This window comes from Falco cherrug, chromosome 10, assembly GCF_023634085.1.
Source record: "Falco cherrug isolate bFalChe1 chromosome 10, bFalChe1.pri, whole genome shotgun sequence".
Classification (NCBI taxonomy): domain Eukaryota; kingdom Metazoa; phylum Chordata; class Aves; order Falconiformes; family Falconidae; genus Falco; species Falco cherrug.
In genome coordinates this window covers 29,094,173-29,113,594 of record NC_073706.1, presented here as the reverse complement: position 1 = coordinate 29,113,594, position 19,422 = coordinate 29,094,173, and the positions used below count along the sequence as shown (strand labels likewise).

At 37.0% G+C, this 19,422-nt stretch overlaps 1 protein-coding gene across 9 annotated transcripts in view; it reads right to left on the bottom strand.

Annotated features, from left to right (window-relative positions):
• Nucleotides 1–19,422, bottom strand: part of IRAG1 (inositol 1,4,5-triphosphate receptor associated 1) — a 79,687-nt gene that overhangs the window by 47,484 nt on the left and 12,781 nt on the right. For all 9 annotated transcript variants that reach the window (XM_055722724.1, XM_055722727.1, XM_055722728.1 and 6 more), the window contains one exon: nucleotides 16,051–16,171. The gene's annotated coding sequence lies outside the window, so the exon portion shown is untranslated. The remainder of the gene's footprint in view (nucleotides 1–16,050; nucleotides 16,172–19,422) is intronic.

The following is a 19,422-nucleotide window of genomic DNA, read 5'->3' as shown; positions in this document are numbered from 1 at the left end:
CCAGGGTCACTTTTAAGACATTCTCTCCAGAACAGAAACTAATATGGCCAAGGACTCTGTGGCAAAAGAGAAAACAATGCATGTATCTCTCTCCTTTTATTCTTTCTTCCTTCCTGAAAACAATGGATGTATCTCTCTCCTTTTCTTCCTTCCCCCCGCCCCCCCCCCCCCCCCCCCTTTTTTTTTTTGGCTGTCTACATGGTCTGTTTTGTTCCTTTATTGCTCTCCAAGTACTTGTGCATATTTCTTGGCTGAAAGCAAGGAAGCTTCTTCAGGAAGTAGAAGAAACTGAAGTGAATATGAAGCCAGGCATTCAATTTTTCCAAACATAATAGTGAAAACCACCTTTATGTTTCACTGAGCTTACTAATGGTTTATGCTCAAATCCTTACAGAAAGCTCTCCAACACTGAACCAGTTACAGGTTTAAAATTTTAATTATGGCAGATCCTTTACATTGCAGGAAATTGTCATCCAAAGCCACATAACAAACCTTTGCTACACAAAGAACAAAGTCCGCAAGCATGCTAGATGCCAGACTAGGTCATGAAGTAGTCGTAACTGCCTAACACACCTTATTATCCAGAAGTTTTCAGATATGCCTCCTGCATTTTAAAATTCAACTAATCATCCCTAAACAAACTTGCTTTTATCATTTGAACAGTTCTTTCCCTTGTTTTATGAAAAAAACCCACAATCAACAAACGACTAACCCTCCCACCCGCCACCCTACAATTCATAGATAGTGGTTTCCTTAAGTTTTGTTAACTTGCAAGCAAAAATTTTACCTCATTCTACTTCTTACTGACCTAATTTTTTTTTCCATTAGTAGCCTTTCAGCTAGAATCACAAGAACAAGACAGCAAGCAGTAGAGATCAGCCAGATGGCCTCAAGGAAACCAGCTGGGCTGAACTTTGGGACACTTTAAAAAAAAAAAAAAATATATATATATTTAGATATATAAATACATATCTGTATTTGGTGAAAAAGATAGTAAATGCAATACCAAGGAAAATCAGGCCCTGATTTATTCAGTATTATGCACAAGTTAAAGAATTCAGCCTGCAGTAGCAACTCTGATGATCAGAAGACTGTCAGATCTTAAGGCCGAGATGGTATGTTTCTTAACTTGCAGATTATTTTTGATAGACTTTAAGGAAATGCAGTTTAAAGGAAGAATGCGAATATGGAGTGGGTGGATATTTGGCATGGAAAATAAGGATTTCTAAGCATAAGGAACAGCATATTAGAAAGTGTGAGATAAGAGTGGGAGAAGAGTACATTAAGTGTCATTCAGGAGACTAGTTCAAAAGGAATCCAGTGCTAGGAAGTATCTGGAGAAAAACCCATTGTCTTACAAAATAAAAGCAGTGACCTTAAAATAGGAGAAAATCCAAAACCATTGAAAAATCACTCTCTTTCTCCTCCTAAATAGCTTACCATTAAAAAAAAAAACCAACCAAAAACCCAACAAAAAACATGCAAATTTGTTTAGGAGGCAGCGTCAATCTTTGTTCCATTGTCCTGAAAGACCAGTCTGATGCAGGACCATAAATTGCCCAACAGAAATTGCTGGTAAGAGTAGTAAGAACACCAGGAGATAATATTACCATCAAACATGCTTTTGCCTAAATGAGCATCATGTACTCAGTAACACAGACATTTGGGCTTCTTTTTCTTCTCACAGATTTGGAGAAACCTGGATATGATTCTACTGTCTGGACAGCATGTATTATATATACATCACATTCTAGTTACACATTTATTTTTGTCTATGATGTAGGCAGAGTTGGGAGCTTGAGACTATATTTTCTCAAATTGCCACTTGACTATATTCTTAGTTAATACAGAAAGAGAACAAACTTGCTTGTGTGGAAGGGAGACAAAAGATCAGGGAGAAAAAAAAGAATTTGTGTCCTTTGGTGCAGATTCATTCTTGTTTAAGAAAAACCGTAGGCTGTTACATGAAGTAATATTTTCAAATGCAATTTTTACATATAAACATTCTATAAACTCTTGTTTTCCACGACAGCTAGATATCAACTTTACATAATTTGGAAAAAAACAACTACCAAAGGCCTAACTTAAAAACATAAATCAGTTGAAGGCAATTAGGGCAGAACACTATTGCTTAGTGACCCAGGAGCCTTGTTGCTATTCAAGCAAAAAATTTTCCAGATGAAGAAATTAAACAAAATTCTTTCTTTCCCAATTACAAACAGCAATCCCAGAGGGTACACTCTGTTGAACAAACCAACAATAAATGGCTTTCTTAGGGATCCTAAAATGCAGCTGTATTCTTTCAAGCAGGAGATTATACTCAGCTCTCCATCTTGCCTAGATAAATGGCAAAGCAGCAAAACAAGTATTTTATTCTCATTTTAGGCTTCCTGGACAAAATCAGATTACAAACGTGACACATGTCCATGTTTTTGTTTGCATTACAAAGATAAACACAACCAAAAAAGCATGATTGTATCTCACTTCTTTTTATGAGAAAAAAATTATGAATCCACTTCCACTGAGGTTTTTTAATATTGCTGTACACAAGGAAAGGAATAACTATAGTATCAATTTATGCAAATAATCAGCCATTGTGTGGATTTTGACTGCTGACTTTTCGTTTGTCTACAGTTAACTTATATGTTACTGTATGATGGTCAGACTGGAAGATCAATTCCCAGAATCAAGGAATCCCTCAGGTTGGAAGGTCATTTGGACCAACCTCCTCCTTCAAGTAGGGTCAGCACTGAAACAACTAGACTAAGTCGCTTGGACTTTGTCCCGTTGAAACTTGAAAGCTTCCAAGGACAGAAATTGCAGAACTCCTGGTAGATCTGATCTAGTGTTTAATTATGCCCACAGAAATTTCCCCCCTCTTCCCTGCCCCCTGCCCCCGCCTTTACATTCAGTCAGAACATCACTTGTTGTACTTTTATTACCACTGTCTCTCATTTTCCTGCTATGCAACTCTGTAAAGTGCCCAAGTCCATCTTTTTAGTAACATCTTAAGTATTGCAAGACTGCAACTAATTTCTTCTCCAGACTAAGCAGTACCAATCCGTTCCATCAGCCTCATGGGCTGTGTGCCTCCTGACTATTGTAGTGACTCTCCCTGGATTTATTCAAGTTTATCAACATTCTGGGGCCCCAAAGCCAGATGTGGTAAGCCGTATCTGATGAGAATGTATTCCTACTCATTCTTCACATCTAATAAATGGATAGACCCCCAAGGAACTTTCACGTGTAGTGCCAGGTGACATGCAATGCCATTTGTATGAACTAACTACATTATTTCACACTAATTATTCAGCTGCTTTTTCCACTGATCTGGTAGTTCACTTACCTAGACCACAATGTCCCAACTTGGGTACAAGGATGCTGTGTATTAGATTAAAAGAATCGTTGCTTTTGCTAGAAACAGTCCAATTTCATCCCTAGATTACACATTGATTCTGTGGGCCTAGCTCTCTGTGAAGAAGCAAAAAATAACATATAACCTCTTCCCTCCTGCTAGCATATAACACAGAAAGGGGAACAAGCAGTAAAGTTTTGTAATGCCATCCTTTAGGTTCTTTTGCTGGAAACAGAAACAATTTGAAAGCTAGCAGCTACAAGAATTTCCCTTAAAAATATCTAACTCCAGAAACAGGTAATAATAATAATAGATTAATAATACAAAGGATTACCTTCATTTCAGTATTAGCCAAAGATCCAAAGAGGGGAAAGTTCTCAGTCTCATTCAGCTGTGATGTCAATGCAGAATCAGGGCCAAAAGCCCTGTGCTTGCTCAAAAGATCTATTAAAGAAATGCAAAATTTTGCAAACATACTTTGCAGGAGATCTTTTGCCCGTATTGCTGAATCATCTGCTGTTTTCTGTGGGCTGCGCTATTCCTTGCTATTGAAAGTATGCTTCTGGGACCGTATTAAAAATATGCTGAAGAGTACCTTTCAGATGTAGTCACACAGTATTATTTTCACATTATGAAGTTCTTACAGAAAGCACTCCCTAACCGATTTGTTTGTAATTTAATTTTTAAAAGGTGTGATGGGAAGAGAGAGTGTATTTACTAGACAGTTCAACTTAATGCACTATATGAAGTCAGCTTCTCAGTAGTTTGGAGGAAACTTTTTTTTGTACTAGGATCTGAAAACAAAGACCCACCGTATCTAGAGACAGAAAGACCATCCTGTTACTGCTGAATTTAGCAAAGAAATTCCATGTGCATTTTACAGGCCAAGTTAGCAATGGATTGGATGACTCTTCAGTGAGGTACATATAGTAGCTGAGACAGCAATAGATTTCTCAGAGTTGTGCTTCCTCTTCTGCTAACTGTGCTAATTGAGACAGTCATAAATTTCAAGTTGAAATCAACAAAGAGTATTTGATTTAACAATTTGAGGGCTGCATAGATATTCTATCAGACAGGACAATGTAGTAATTAAGACTGAGGTAAAACAAATATTCCAAACTCAACGTGTCATGCAGAAAGGCATGCTCGTGACACAGCTGTTCTATCTTACACAATAAAATGGTAATTTGCATTCTTTAGAAAGGTATCTCATAATGCAGCCACAGCACTGATCTAAACCTCAGTCATATTTGGTAAGCTTTGTGACATGAACCATTTCGCAAGCAGCCTACATTATGGATTTTCATACTTTGCTCAGGTTTCCAGTCTGAATCAGTGCATGTTCCAAACTCCCAATGTAAACAAGTCCTTGGAATAAAAAGATTGAGGGCAGCTGAGTTCTGACTGGAACTTTTAATGGAGTGGTACATCACATTACCATTACAATTAATTACTTACCTACAATGATACTGCAACTGATTACTTAAAAGTAAGGTTCTGCCTACTGTCCCTAGTTTCAAAAAATTCAGTATCCCAGGAGGACAACAATCTCAGGTAGTACTTGCAAGCCTCTCTCAAGCAACCTCCAGCTGGATCTCAACTTGAGTTAAGTGTCATGATTGTCTCCTGCTCTTAGATGCAACACTCACCTACATGTGGCAAGAAACAAAGTCTACCAGAAGTAGACTTCCCAGCGTCTGCAGTCTAGCACCCACAGCCAAAATCAGAGAAGAAATAATTTGCTCTCGTTTTATCCTTATTTGACATGCAGATGACGTAGCTTCAGGAAAAATAAACCTGAGCTCTTTATTTTAATGGGGGTAAAGGGGAGAAAGCATACTGCCTTATCACTTCAGAAAGAAGAGGTTTGCCGACTTGCAGAAAAGATGGTCAGAAAATGAAAGCAAACAGTTGTCTGTGAGAAAAGCAAATCTAATTCTTATTTCCTGTGTTCTCAAAGCTCTGCCCTTTGGCTTCATCGGAATCCAAAATGAGGGACCAGAGATTATTGGTAGTACAAAAAAAAATAAAAAAAACCCTCCACTATATCTATCAAACTCACTACCTATAGAATCCCAGGACTGGCAAAACATGGTAATGCAAAAATCCGACAATTCAACATTTCATTTTGCAGGTAAAGAGCTCTTTTAGACCATCCACTCCAATAGCTCCCGCCAATGATTCTATGCTACTTGACCTTCAGGATATTAACACTGCGGATGCAAAGAAGTCCTCACTTTGAAGAAACACAGATGTATACTGAACATTGACTACACTGAAGTCAGCATTTTCAAATGTGCAACATCAAAGCTAAGCTCCTAAAACCATATTTAAGTGAATGAAATATATATCCTCTTAATTTTAATTCCTTCTCAGCAGGATTTACAGCTATTCATATGGAAAAAAATGAGGCCCATTTTGGTTACTGGCTAGAGTTCTAGGTTCAGGAGCTTTAAAATTTTCACTCTAATTTGGAAACTATCCTCATTGGCTTGCATCTACTAGAAAGCATGGTAAGAAAACCAGTAACTTTTCATTTTCTTTAGAAAGCTATCAAATACAAAACTCTACCTTTAAGAACAGACTGTTTGCTAAACTTATTTTTGCAGTTTTCAATGATTGATCTCCAAACCCCAGAACTAGGAAAGTTACAATAAAGATCAAAGCTTTATTTTTTATACATATACACAAGAACAAGTGTCTTGGTTTTGGCTGGGATACAATTAATTTTCTTCTTAGTAGCTGGTACAGTGCTGTGTTTTGGATTTAGTATGAAAATAATGTTGATAACACCCTGCTGTTTTAGTTGTTGCTAAGTAGTGCTTATCCTAAGTCAAGGACTTATCAGTTTCTCATGCTCTGCCAGTGAGCAGGTGCACAAGAAGCTGGGAGGGAGCAGAGCCAGGACAGCTGACCTAAACCAGCCAGAGGGATTTTCCACACATCATATTTAGGGTATAAACTGGGGGAAGTTGTCCAGAGGCCACCGATCACTGCTCAGTGACTAGCTGGGCATAAATCAGCAGGTGGTAAGCAACTGTACTGTGCAGGAGTTGGAGGTTTTTCCCTTGGGTTTTATTCCTCTCTCTCCCTCTCCTCTTCGTTACTATTATTATTATTGTTGTTACTATTATTATCATTATTTCAATTATTAAACTGTTCTTATCTCAGCCCACAGGTTTTGCTTTTTCTCTGATTCTTCTCCCCATCCCACTGTGGAGGGGGTGAGTGGTACAAGCAAGCAGCTGCGTGTACTTACTTGCTGTCCAATTTCTATGGATTGACTGGCATGCACTGTACCAAAAAGCCACATTTTTCTGGGTAATTAGAGAGCTCAGAACAAAGCTTTGAGGCAAACAACTCTGCTCTTCTGGAAATAGCACAAGCCAAATGTAGCAAAACGTTCCTCATGTCCAATTTGTCAAAATCTTTTCCTGATAAAATTATTTCGCCAACACCATTCCATCACTGATTATATCCAGGAGTTGGTCCAAAAACCAGTGTACCAGCTTTCTGCACAATCTCATCTCATCAACATCTAAAAAAACCCATACTCGTTTATTATGGTTTTATCAGTGTTGCACATAGGGAGGCCTAGAAAAGAGGTGAGCTTAAACCAGAGAATTACTTCTGCAGGGAGCGAGAATTATAGTCTTTGGGGTTTCTTTTTGTATACTAGGGTTTACGACTTTGGCCTCAAAACCCAAATTGAAAATGAAGACAGTGAGGAGGGGGCAAAAAGAGCACAGTTACTCATAGAAGAGACTTTAAAAGAGAAACACGACATATCATATGTCAAAATTTGCAATAGAGAGACAAGAACCCACTCCAGTTGTTCTCTCTATCTCTTTCAAAGCACACCATTTCTACAGTATCAACAAGTGATTAAGGCACATACTTGCCTTTCAGTCATCTCAGTTTACAACCAGGAGTTTAGCTCAAGCTGCTAGTGACTGAGGTTGTATAACATGCCCTGTTCCACTGTAGCTGCTCAAAGTTTGATAACTTCTGACAGAGGAGCAAGGTGACAACGTAGGGGGCAAGCAGCATTCAAACCTTGATATTGAGCCAAATCTACTAGAACTCGTCTTTCTTAGCCCTGTTTCATAGTGCTTTAACATTGAATTCTAGCATAGCTGATATTATTGTCATATATATTACATATATAATGTCAATAATATATTGTCATTACTGTCTTAAGCAATTGTGATATGTATCTAACTATGCTCATTTTATAATTTTTTATATAAATCAGACAAAACACTATTCTGTATTTGCCTAATTACATTTTGTATACACTAAGTATGTATAAATTGAGATTTATTGTCTTAGCATTTTTTTATTCTTTCCTTATACTGAGTACACTAAAAGTTATATTAAAGTAATGGAACGTGGCTCCTTTATTTTAAATTTAGAACAGTTGTGGAAAGTTATGGAATGAATAAAATTCAATGATTCTAATACATTATGAAAAAAAAACCAACACACAAACCCAGGTAAAATATATCTTTAAAGAAGATAAAGCAAGTCATTGTAATTTTAGTAATACCATAGAACTACACAGATAAGATTGATCTAAAATAGAAGAAACACTGAAATACCAATGCGTCAGAAGTTTTATTATTAATCAAAGTTTTGGGGTTTTAGAATGCCTCTGAACAACATTCTGGCAAATGCTAAGACAAAAAGCTGCACATTAACGACTTGAGGTAGTGGAGGGCCAATAATAAACCTCACAAAGAGGCTGAGATAAAGGCAAACAGTATAAGCATTGAATTATGCACATTCTTTCCAAACACCTCCTTCAAAATATTGATGTTGACCTTGAAGTGCTTTGCTATTCTGCCAAAACAAAACAAATCTCTTGTTTGAGGACTGATTGCTTTATAATTTCATTATCACTTAAGGCTTTCATCCTAGTTCCCAAGATAATAACTGTCCTACATAAGAAATCAATGTAATATTTCATTACTAGACACAGATAAGAGAATGATAAATTAACACAGGGTTGTACAGCATTTCAAACATAGCTATTTCATTACATTGCTTTACAGAAGTTAACCAGAATTTTAATTAAAGCAATGTGTATTTTCAAAGAGAGGTTTTGACAAAGTTCTCTACCAAACGTCTTAAGGAAACAGCTCTCCCAGGACAAGAGGGAAAGAGCTCTTGTACTTCAAGGAAGAAAATAAAAGGGTAGGAGTTACAGGTCTGCCTTTCTGCTGCAGAGATTACACTCCCACAGGGACTGTGATGTTCAACATAGTCATGAAGAATCTGGAAAAGAGGGTGTGTACAGCTGATAAGAGATGAGATGGAATAACCAGATCTAAAGCGAGCCAAGGCAGTTTATGGGATACCAGGCATCTGGATGATAAAATGGCAGGTGAAATGGATATGCTGCTGAAAAATGCAAATCAATGCATATGAGGAAAAATATACATAAAATATACTTAGCTAAATCAGAGCCCATTATTATGTCTTACCAGCCAGGAAAAAGATCTGAGTCACTTTGGATAGTTCTCTGAAAATAGCATTCAGCAGCAGCCAAAAAGGCAAAAATGTTAAGAATTAGTAGGAAAGAACCGAGATCAACATCAGTTATGAGCACATTATACCCCAAATCTTCAAAACAGTTCTAGGCAAATCTCAAAGAAAAAAAACCCAATATAAATACAAAGGGTACAAACAAGAAAGAATGGTCAGAAATTGCAAATGGTTTTCATGCAAAAAAGACTAGAACACTTCAACTGGAGAAAGGGACACTGCTGGATAGAAACAAGTTAGAAATGTTTAAAACCCTGAACAGACCGGAGAGGGTGGCCTATTAAATATTTGCTCACAATTCCTCACAGTACACAATGATGAGGATGCCCAAAGCAATTAGGCAATATTGTAAAAGAGGCTCTTTCATAACAATATATAATTAATTGAATTTATTATCACAGGAAGTTGCAAAAGAATTGTAGCATAAATGTGAGTTCAAAAAGGGATTAGATGCATTCAGAGGAAAGGTACAGTGGTCATTCTACAGTCTCTGGATCTGGAAAGCCCTAACCTGCACGTGGCTGAAAACAGTGAGGGTTAAAGAATGTTCCTGCTTTTGATGTAAGGTAAACTTTTGATGTAAGGTAAAAGGGATTAGGTTAATGGTTTGGATGACCTGGACACGCAGTTCTTATCTTCACTGGTGGAAGCAGGTTCAGTTTCAGAAAGAAACTGATTTTGGGAAAGTGAACAAAGCAAAATTGCCTTTACACCCATTATGAGTAGCAATGCTGAAGGAAGGGATGAATAGAAGAACAGAAAGAAGCAAGCAATGGGAGAAGACAATTTTTTTTTCTTAAGTTTTTCTAGTCAATACAAGACTAACAATAGTACGTGCTAAAACCACAGCCCGGACTAAGATCGTGCTGCTGTAGGATGGTACTGTGCAGGATTCCTAAGTAGCCTCCTTGAAGAAGTAAACATATCTCAGTCTGAAGAATGTTTGGCATATCCCTTCTTTGCCACATTTTATGTTCTTGCATATGAAAAAACATCAGACGTTTTTAAGAGGCTATTTGGGTGGCAGGCTGCTGAAAGTACTTTCAGTTCTTTAAGAGTCATCATTCAAGATGTACTGGATTTCACGGAGGAAAAGACAGTGAGCCAGCACTTTTCAAAGTTTGCAGTCTTACATATACATACCCACATTTGCTCACATGTACACTAAACAACATTCCCAATTTCATAACTGTGTGGAGAAAATCCTGTTTGACTGCAATACTGTTTAATAGAAGACACAGGTGCGAAGCAGGATAGGATCTTCTTCCTCTCCTTTCCCCAAAAGATCAACAAACTGACTGGCATGGTTTACACATTCCTTGATTACAAAGGATTATTGCCGTTCTTGACCTTCTTTCCTTCTTATTATCTTAGTCTACCATTTCCTTCCTTTGCCATCCCCGCACCTATCACATACATTACAATGGCACAGTGCTGCCTACACTCCTGCTCCCAATGCCTCACATGTAACTGAGTCAGAAAAAAACATGAAAATAATTTCTTCTCAAATCAGCGGTACAAACTGGCAGAATGTTTAAGATGCTCTTGCAACTCCCACTGTTTTTCTCCCGCAAAATGTGTACCAGTAGAGAGCAAAGGAATAAATTGAACTTTCTGAGATAGAGGCTTGAAGTATCTCTTCCCTTTCTCCAATTAATATTTCCTTCTATCTCAGCCAGAATAAAAATCAGGTCTCAGTAGGCAAGGAAATGTAAAAATAAATAAATAAATAAAAAATTGGTCTTGGATACAATGCATGGCCTTTCTTGATGAAGTATTCAAATTTTTGGGAAAAAAATTTAGAAATACTAGATATCAGCCACATGATTTCACACTTGAAGTAATATGCCCCTTGTATACCTAGTAAGCTGAATCTGTAAGAGGAATTCCACAATGAGACTGCTTTAACAACAAAGAAATAAATACATACCATTATAACTTTCCATGCAGTACTGCTAGATCCTACATCATAGGCTAACTGTACATAGACAACGAACAGTCCCTGCACAAGATCAAAGCAGACAAACTATATTTAATTCCTATCTACCAAACTTTGTAAGCAACCTACTTTCTTTTCCAGTAAAGAAAAGCACAATCAAAGCTTCCACTCGCTACAGAAAAGCTTGCAAGAGACAGACTGCACATTTTATTTGCCTCTAATCTTCCAAATTTTCCCTGTGCTGGATTTCTGTAACACGAGGTTAAATATTACACCTTTAACCTTAAGGGTTAAACACATCTTGTCCTCCTGCTGTAAGCGCTGCAGGACAGGACTACCCAAGGAAAGCTTATTAATATCAAATCCTGGGAGCACAGACAAGCAAAGGAACATGATACAAGCAAGGAATGACTCGTTTTTGAAGAGCTGTTATGCTTCATTCATGGTCTCCGAATACCTGTTTTGCTATTACCTTCACTCAGAACACAGCTACTCAGAAAGCAGCAAGCATCTGCCATTTAGGGTGGGGGGAAGGGAGTATCTCTTAATACAAACAGAATAATTGGGCATTAAAGGACTTAAAGTAACTCATAACTTCCAAAATAAAAAAGCCAAAATTCTTACCGCACTGACATCACAAGAGCTTTGCTTGACTACTCATGACATGGCCACTATGAAAATTTTGGGGGAAAAAATAATCTCTTGATAACATACTATTAAGGAGCTGCAATACTGCCTCTTTTTCATCCTAATAATTTTTACATGAAACGCCACATTTTCTAGAAAATTATATAGTTTTCCACGCTTTTACCATATACTTGGGTTCTATTGTCTAGTATGGCCCTTGTTATCTTGCAGAGTATCTTCTTCAGCTACCTATCACAGTGCATACTGGTAGCTACACCTGAAACAGCTCATGAAACTAAATGAAGTTTTATGTTGAGAAAGTAACCAAACAAATCTTGTCAATCCTGGTATAGAGGTTTTAAAATTTATCGTGGAAGATTTAAAAATGTGGAACAAAGTATTCATGCAAAATTGGTTTGGACAGGAATACACTCTTCCAGTTCACTGTCTCCAACTGAGGTGGGTCAAACACAGGTTGAATTATACCTTTCTGGTATACAAAGTATAAATTTCTCAGCAGTGACAATCTGTCCCACAAAACTGCAGCACTCTGAACATAATACTGACAAATGAGTTAAGACTGGGCCTGTTGAACTTTTTTGCACATGCACTGTCAAAACAGAAATTGCAAATTAACATCTGAAAATAGCGTTATGTCACTAATTTATTAAAAATTTGCTTCCATTAGAGTTTTGCTGTATTCCCTCTTTTTGGCTGTGAAGAGAAATTGTCTTAAGAATAACTCCATTTAATTAAACTACAAAAATTTTATACACGGTTAAAACAACGGATTTATTAAAAGGGAAATATATGTCATTTCAGTCTACTTTGTGTGATTGCTTCCATAGTCACTTTTACAGGTATGCCTTTTCTTTTTTAAAACATTTTATTCCAGCTCTTGCCTTTGGCCCCAGAAGGAACTGTTACAAAATATTAGTCATCATCTTTATCACATATGTATTCCAAGTTCTAAGCTTCCATGTTACAAATGCCACTTTTTAGTATCAAACTTTCAAAATAGTATATTTTCTTCCAATTTAAAATTATCAGAATTGAGAACTTTATCTATACAAATATATCCACACACATCTGCTACAAAGTAGGAACAAAATGTGAGTTGCTCATTCTATCACCATGATGACGATTTCTTCAAGGAAAAAAAAAATAAAAAAAAAGGGGGTTGGAACATTTTATTGCTTTGGCACATGAAAAAGTGTTAGAGAAATTTTTAAAAGACAGTTTTTTTCCAACTTACAAAAGTTAAATTCTCATCTCAGTACCCCTCTTCCCCTTGAAGCTCTCAAGTTTGCAGTTTTGCCTTAGAAATTGTCTTTTGGTACCCATGATGAAACTTTTTGTGGTTTATTTCTATCTCTTTATTAATTCAGTTATACTGAAGTGAACACTAGCTTTACATTAGTCTTATTAGAGTTATTAGAGTTGATATAAAGAAAGCAAAACTTGATAAGCTGAGGAAGTGATTCTTGTTTGTTTTGGTGAGGTTTTTTTCCTTACGGACAATGCAGATATTCGCTTTTACTTGTCAATGAAAAATGCTGTTAAATTCAAAGATTCACAAATTTGCATGTAGCTTGATACAGTTGTTAAATATTGATCTAAGATTTCTTTCAAATGCTTCTACCAGGACCAGTGACATCAAATTTGATGTTCTCTGCGGGGTAAGGAGCAAGAGAAGAAAAAGAGCTTAGACCTATTCCATTCTGTACATCTTCAATAAGAGTTATTATAAGACCACATGCCTTCAACACACTGAGAGACGCGAGGATAGGTATAAAGGGGACCTTTCATAGAGACTCGCTTTACCCTAAGGCCATTTGTCTCCCTACGTTTCCTGTTTGGTTGGTTTGTTTGGGTTTTGTTTATTTTGAAGTCAATTTAAGTTCCTGCCCTCAACAGGAATTTAATTAGGCTCTCTGAATTGTATCCTGGAGGAGGAATCCCTCTCTTCTCAGCTGACTACAGGGGAAGCCTTGGGAGACAAACTTCATTAGGCTAAAATTAACCTTTTTTTATATAATACCCTTCTCCTGAAGTCACATGCTTCAGATTACCTTCCAAAAAATTGCTTGGGACAGGGGAAGGAATACTGGGCTAAAAAGAGATAGCTTCTATCTTTCTTTTAATTCTTAATTTTATTATCCAAGAAATTGAATTCTTAAGAATTAAAATCTAAATTCTCTTCATTAGTCTGCTCTTCTATCCAAATCCCAGGCTGCAGTGACTACAAAACCATCTTCCCAATAGTTCTGCCTCACAAATTTAAAGAAATAAGAAAGCTAGAACTAGAGTTACTGTAAACACTTAATGTATGTTCCACTGACCTTTTTTCACATCCTTCCTTTATAATATATAACTGACTACAAACAAGTAACACTTGCAAAGCTAGCTTAACAAACAAGATATAGTGTCTGTATCTGTGCGAAAAGAATAATTTATATCTATCTAAAGATAAATTAATACCAATGATATCTTTGATCTGTGTAAGAAAGATGATGTCAAATTGTGTTGAACGTGTTTCTAAGGGATATAAGGATTTTTTCCAACACAAACTTTTTTGTTGTTGTTAATGTTTCTCAGTTAGAAAAATATTTATGTTAATTTCCATGGTGCTTAACAGCAACCCACAAATTCATTTTCTAAGCGTTCCCTCTTAGTGTTCTGGTTTTAATCCTCTTGGAGGAAAAAAGTATGTTTTTACAGAATGAAAAGGATAAAAGTTACTAACTGAACACGTCATTTTTGTGTTTTCATTAAAGGAAACATTTAAATTTTAAGTCAAAGCCAGCTATGATTGTCTTCCGAAATTCTCATTATCCAGTTAATTCAGAAATTATTTTCTGAAGAAACAATAAAATCTAGAAGATAACTGAACAGGGCAACTCCAACACTTTTCCCTTCATTTGCCAGCCTGAGTGAACGGTACCGTACTTTTCTATCACACACATGAAAGAAAACACACTTCAATTCTAAATGCATATAAAGCATGCTTTTGAACTAAGCTGAATCAAAAAGCAAATTTCAGTCACATATCTTGTTTTAATTACAATCAAGACCTTAACTGAACACTGTACTGCAGAGCTTAATGAAAATTCAATGACAGAGTAACCAATTACACAATATTGGAGCTTTTGGTATTAAAAATTGCATTTCTTCTTCAATTTTTACAGCAGAGTGGTGGAATTTTATTTAGTTTACTCATCAGGTTCATACTCTGTCCTCATTTGTATTTCTGCAAGTATACCAAGCCAAAAATCAGGCATTAGTAAGTCACTTAACTTTTTAAGTCAATTTACTCTGCAAAGGCATGCAGAAGTTATTTGCTCAATTGACTTTCACAAAGCTACATAGTTGTAACCCTGACTATGATGGGTTAATATACCTAAGGGAGGTCTGTATGTTGAAAATATGCTGAATATGCTTTACATTGGCACATTACTCCACCTCCATATCTGAGGAGAACATTGACATTTCACCAATTTAAATCACCATTTCATAACACAAAAGCAGCAGAAAGTACTACAACCATGTGTTTAAGCAAGGGATGCAACAGTTCCGTTCTGAACTGTTTAAGAGATCTGGTTCTTGCATTATTTTCACTGTGTAACAGCACATTTTTCACTATATCCTGCAAATTTTGAGAAAGCTGAGGTTTTCTGGGGTTTGTTTGTTTTTCAACATACCTATTGAAGAACCTCAGAACATCCAAAACACTAGCAACAGAATTCTTCAGCTTTTCCAAATAAACACTTACTAATATAACTAAGATTTACCACTGTGAAGAAGAAATTATCATTCCCCAATGTGCTTAAGTGAAACTGGCCATTGTATCTTCTTTGCCTGCATTGTTTATCAGATGCTGGTATTGTGTATACTGTTTCAGGATAGGTCTTAATTGTTAAATTCACTATAATAAAACTCATCGTGTTATCTAACAGTAGCTGTCTGGTCTTCTGCACTTCTAAACTAAATCTCACTTTTGTCACATACCCAAACCATACTGCACTTTAAGTTAGCAAGAATGCAGAGTTACACACTGAGTTTTATGACATAACTTCCATCTTTGAATATCCCTGTAGGCGGAGCATTGAACAGTTTGACAGTTACAGACAAAACTAGCTTTTAGACAGTAGTTAGGCAATCCAACAATGACTTGCATCTTGTAGTTCATTAACTTCACTTTTTGATCTGGACTGCAAAGGATTAATGTTCTCACAGACAGTAAGCTACCACTGTTGGCCTCAATAGAAGGCCAAACCAGCAACGTGTGTTATACAAATGTTTTCTTAGTGTTCCATATCTTCTTATCTATAACTTTCATACTATTTTTTATGAACAATTTAACTAAAACTGGTTTGTGAAGCAGCACACACTTCAAAAACTAGCAAATGGTCAACACACATATTAAAATAGTTGTCACTTTTATGTTTAAAGAAGTCTCAGAATAACAAGTAGTTGACCTACGTAACTCTTATATGCACAAGACTCCTCAATGAGAAATCAGCCCAACTGTTTCAAATAACAGAAGTAAAATTTAAAATGCAACCAGAAAGCTAAATATTACCTATCAGAGGAATTTAAGGTCTGGAACCGTCCTAGTCAGCATAGTGCCCTGTAACACAGGTGAAGAAAGGACAGTGCAAATTCAGCAGGCTGATGCTTGGAATACTGTAAGCAGGAGCTTCCTGTTTCAAACATAAAAGAAATTTAATGTTATCTAGACAGAAAACGGTAGGGTTTTTTTTTCATTTATTTAAGCAAAACGACTCCTCCCAAACAGATGATCAAGCAAAGAAGGAAAACGGGATGTTACCACAGGTTAACTTCTTTCAAATAAACACAGAATAACTAACCAGTGGCTAACAGAAATGAAGTGCATAGTTTGCTTAAGAACAAACGAGATCTTATTCTGCCATTTTTTATCCAAGTTAACTTCAACAAAAAGGGCCCCTAGAAATTTCTAAAGTGAGCTGAAGGAGGCCAGAGGGGGAGTTCTTTAACTAGATCACCTTCTTTCTGGTTTTCTGAGCATCTGTTTAATGTTCCTGGTTTTCCCAATGTTATTTAAAACCCATGAAATCAAGAGGAGGAAAAATAGAAAAAGAAAAACCCAAGAAGGTGATCTGATCCATAAAACCAATATTTGCATACTCTGATTAATCTTCAGAAAGAAAGTCCAGTATTTCAGTATTTTGCTGTATATTTGCAAGAAAAAATAAATTTATGACAGGTGATTAAAAGAATATCTAAAGGAGCAGGTGCGAGCGAGCAGTGTCTGTGATGTGGAATACCTGGAGTTTCATCAGCCTTAGAGCTTGCATATTGACCTTGTATATGCACAAAGGGGCATCATTAGTGGAGAAACCACCTGAGATGCAAGGAAATTTTCAGGGAACAGATTCTGGAGCCTCAGCTTCCTTCTTGAGATGGTCAGAAAGCATGACGGCCACTGTCTCTGGATATTACTTTATTCTCCCTGGCTGGGCTTCAAAAGATCTGTTGCATAAGGGAAGTCTAATTAGAATGGCTGCCTCTACCTGGATGGCTGACATTTATTCACCATGGGAAGAGTCTGTCCACTAACAACATTCCCACGAGCCTGACTGACATGCCTGAAGGGCAGACTGAGTAGCGTCTAGAGCCTGTTCCCCGTGACTGTTGAAACTTCAGATCTTTTCCCTTCTAGGCATTGCAGCCTTGATGGAAAAATCTGCAAAATAGATGAGGGTCTGTTTTACAATCTAACAGCGCTCTGCACTACTTGGGAAAGAAGATGAACATATGGATTGTCACCAACTGTTAGAACTTAGTGTGAAATCACAGGAGAGTTATCAGCATGTAGCTTTCGTGATCTGTTTCACAAACATTCACAAAAGTTTTCCAAAATAAAGTTAAGATACCAGTGCGCAGTCAGTTTTATAACCTATGTCTCTCTCCACATTAAGAAACAAGTTGTTTCTAAGCAGCTGAGCTAACAAAACCTGTTCTTTGGGTATTTTATTTTAATGATTTTGCATCTTATCTCCCTATAATAGCCTCACTTGTCTCCTAGTCTCCTGGAAGTTGGGAGGGACAAGAGACAGCATTTGCTGAGCCTGGTTTTAAGCTTCACACATGCCAGGTTGCCAGCTGGCAGCTCCAACAGAATCAGTGATAATTTCAGCTCACATCGGAGCCTTTTCCCCTTGGAAGCACCAAGCTGGGTCTCTCCTCTCTTACCACACCACTGATTTTCACTTGTAGGAACATAATACTTTTGAGATTCTCTCTTGCCAAATTCAACAAGTTGGACAAGTTCAAAGGCTACTGGGAGGGAAGGGAGGGCAGGGAAGAAGGGGGAAGGATAGTTGGCTAACAACCAGAATAACAGCATCATTTTTATTCCAAGGAAAACAAGACCAAAAATAGATTTTGGAAAGAATAAATGCATAGCTAACACTTAAAGGAGCATAGTGGACTATATATACTGAGAAACGTGTCTCTAACCAATAGCCATATAGGTCTTTTTTCCTTGAAAAAAAATTCGGTAGCCGTGTTGTCTGTTCAATCCTCCCTCTTGCCCCCTGCACTGCAAAAACTTTTGAAGCTGGTAATCAGTTTCAACCAAAGGTGGGTTGAACCCAGGGAATGGCAGGTACCAGGCAGTCTGCATTTCCATGGCAGATGCAAGTTCAGAGGTACAGCATCTAAGACTACACAGAATAGCTTTGAAATACTGAATAAACTGATGTCATAACAACTGTGGTGAGGGTGCTATATGTATAGGACACAGTTATAAGGAAAATCAGGTTTCTCCATTTCAGGCACTTGACAGTTTCATGAAACATAAAAGCTGCATTTTCTAAGTTTTACACATCTCTTCCTCCCATTGTCTTCTCCCCCTCCCCTATCAGGTTATTCACATAACCACACACTGTCAACAGTAGAAGTTACAAAATTGTAAATGAAGCACAAATTTGCAGATTTTACAGGCACACTATGTGTAACCACAGAACCATCTCCCAAGCTTGACATAAAAGATAATCATTGGAATTATAAGGAAAAGTTAATAAACTAGTATCAACAAATATTCATGGATTTAACACTTGGACTCCTCTATGAGATCTGCTAAAAAACCCCAACAACCAAACAACACCCACCCCCCCACCCGTAATCAGTCCTGTTGACATTTTTGTTTCAGAATAAACCCATCTGGAAGGTGATTGTCCAGTACCCCGTGCAGAGCAATTGAGAAGGAAAGTAAACAGAATCTGCATGGAGCTTGAGAAAGACTCACACTTCCATGTGCACAGAAGTTTGTGCAGCTATAAAGCTACAAAATGTCAAATTTTTCAACAGTTAAAACCAAAATTATAATATTGAAGTTAAATCCAAAAAATGTTCAACATTCATTACAGAAAAATACTGCAATGAGGTTGCAAACACAAGCTACTTTGTAAAGGAAATGAGAGGAGTGCCACTACCTAACATTGCAACTCTTGTTTTGAGAAAAACTATAAGCCATGTACATGGTAGCAATTTATTCACACCTCTTACAAAAATTAAATAGCTCAAATGTACTTAGATGTATTAGAGGACCTAGGTGTGCCCTCAAGCTAGAGTACCATAGTGCCTCTAAGAATCACTTCCTCTATATGTTTATCAGCGTAATGACCCCTGAACAAGAACATTAATCACTATCTAATAACTGAAAGAAAAACTAAAAATATACATTTCCACCACTAATACATTCTGGTAACAGACCTTTCAACTGAACTTCAAAGCATATGTTAAGGAAAATGCCTGAAATAATTGTGTGACTGTTGTGGATTAGCATATTAAAACTGAACAGCACACTGTTAGGCAGTTCAAGCCAATCTCACTTGAACCTTGAGGATTCTTCAAGCAACCAGGAATAAAGAGAACAGAACAGTTATATTGCTTTCAAACAAGACTC